Consider the following 2,500-nt stretch of genomic DNA (forward strand, 5'->3'; position numbering starts at 1 on the left):
GCTTAGTTTTTAGTTTATCTGTTATATATGGATTTTATTTTGTTATTTTCATTAATTTGTTTTGTCTATTACTTTTCTTTTTTTATTTATTTTTTAGGTTATTTTCCTGTGTGGGTTTTTTTTTCCTATTTTGATTTGCGATTTGTATCACCATATTTTTTTTTATCTAGGGTTATAACTTGACCTATTAAAAAGTAATAAAAGAATATAACACATAAAAGAAGACCTTTAATACCATATGTAACGTACGAAGGAAAAGTGTTAAAAGTAAGCAAGTAAATGTGTAAGAGCAGTTCCTCCTACGCCTTCTCGAAATGGCTAAATGGGCGTAATGATATGCGATTGGATCCAAAGTCAGGCTCACGACAAACAGAGAATCAAGCTATTAAATCCCTTGAACATACACGAGTCTCTCTCCGTAATACATTAACTGCATGGAAGGATACAGATGACACTGTCAATATTCTCTCTCTCTCTCTCTCTCTCTCTCTCTCTCTCTCTCTCTCTCTCTCTCTCTCTCTCTCAAACATACTCGTACGCAAGCCACACATTTTATTATGACAGCATGGGCTGGGTTATCGTATACGATTATATTTAGGTAGCAGAAGATAGATTATAAATAACACCAAACTCTCTCTCTCTCCTCTCTCTCTCTCTCTCTCTCTCTCTCTCTCTCTCTCTCTCTCTCTCTCCTACACGCATACATAGGCACCCCACACATATTTGACATTGACCTCTGGTCTGATGTTTGCGTTAAGTAGTTAGATAGCAGAAGAAAGATTTTAAAAGGCTGTAAAACTAACTCTCTCTCTCTCTCTCTCTCTCTCTCTCTCTCTCTCTCTCTCTCTCTCTCTCTCTCTCTCTCTCTCTCTCTCTCTTGACTTTTATCCACTGATTTGAATAGTCTTCTCACCAACCAGAAGACTCGGATTATACAAACACATTGTGTCCCTGTTAATCTGTTTAGTGAATTAGGTTCGATACCCCACCAAGGTGAGGTCTATTCAAACCCATTACATGTTTTTTAACATAGCCTGTGATTTATGTACCTGGTATATGATCGATTATAGTGTGTCGCTAGTGGGGTGAAGTAAGGTATAGGATTAGCAATCAGATCTTTTACAAAAAAGATGATCAAACCGAAATCCGCTCCTTCCTTATCCATGTAGGCTTAATTGAAAATTACACCTTTGATGTTGTCATGTATGTATGTAGCCTATGTGGATTGCTATTGTACTCTATGAGGCCAAATAGGGTTATGCCCGGCGTACTCTCAATCAAGCAACATATTCTAATTGGTCTAGAAGTTTTATTCCAGCTGCGACCAAGTTGCGGAATGATCTTCCTAATCGGGTGGTTGAATCAGTAGAACTTCAAAAGTTCAAAGTTGGAGCAAATGCTTTTTTGTTGACCAGGCGGACATGAGTCTTTTTATAGTTTATTTATGACATATTTGTTTTTGATGTTGTTGATAGTTTATTATATGACATGTCTGTTTTGACGTTGTTTCTTATTTTAGAATGATTTATTGTTAATTTGTTCTCTTCATTTATTTATTTCCTTATTTCCTTCCCTCACTGGGCTATTTTTCCCTGTTGGAGCCCTTGGGCTTATAGCATCTTGCTTTTCCAACTAGGATTGTAGCTTGGATAGTAATAATAATAATAATAATAATAATAGTCTTTTTTGCCATCTTCATTCCTCCCGCATCTATTTTGATTCATAAAGGGAGAGTTAATAACCTCCATGTGCCTTTAATTTTAACTAGACTGAAACAACAGAAAACCTCTCATATTTCAAGTGCAACATGTTAAGGAAATGATTTTGCCTCCTGTTTTGCTATGGCGAATTCTTGGCGGAATTGCTCGTCAAATCATTTGTAATAAAATGGTTATTTTTTGTGTAATGAAACATTTACCTATAGTGCATTTTCTTAGAGGTTTTCTTTAAAGTTAGCTTTTATCCTGTTTTGATATTGTTATGATCATGGATATTTAGAAATTCAAAATGTGTGTATAAGAACATTAGGCTTTTGAAACCATATCTATACATATACAATAATAGATTACATACAAACTCTTGTATATATTTTAGATGCAGCATGAACTTTCAAGAAGCTGATTGCATATGGTTTGTTCTATGATCTTGTGGATTTAGGCTAACTCAAAATGATATATGGTCTGGAATTTTAATATCATTTCACGTGTTTATTAGTAGTAGCTGTATAAATGTTGTATTAAAAAATACAACCAGTCATCATGATGCATTAGAAATTTAGAATGTGTATGGAATACTGCCCCAGTCTCTTATTTATTAGTATTCTAAACAGGAATTAATCCTGTATGCACATAAAAGGAAAGCTTTGATCAAAAATATTTTCTGGAATATTCTGGATTTATTTAGAGTAGATTTATATTAGTGTCGAAATATTTGTTTATGCTTCTAATTGTTTGGTGTTTGCAATCTGCTTAAGTACATCTATCTAATTGTGGTTTGTGCT

The sequence above is a fragment of the Palaemon carinicauda genome, chromosome 26 (assembly GCF_036898095.1).
Source record: "Palaemon carinicauda isolate YSFRI2023 chromosome 26, ASM3689809v2, whole genome shotgun sequence".
Classification (NCBI taxonomy): domain Eukaryota; kingdom Metazoa; phylum Arthropoda; class Malacostraca; order Decapoda; family Palaemonidae; genus Palaemon; species Palaemon carinicauda.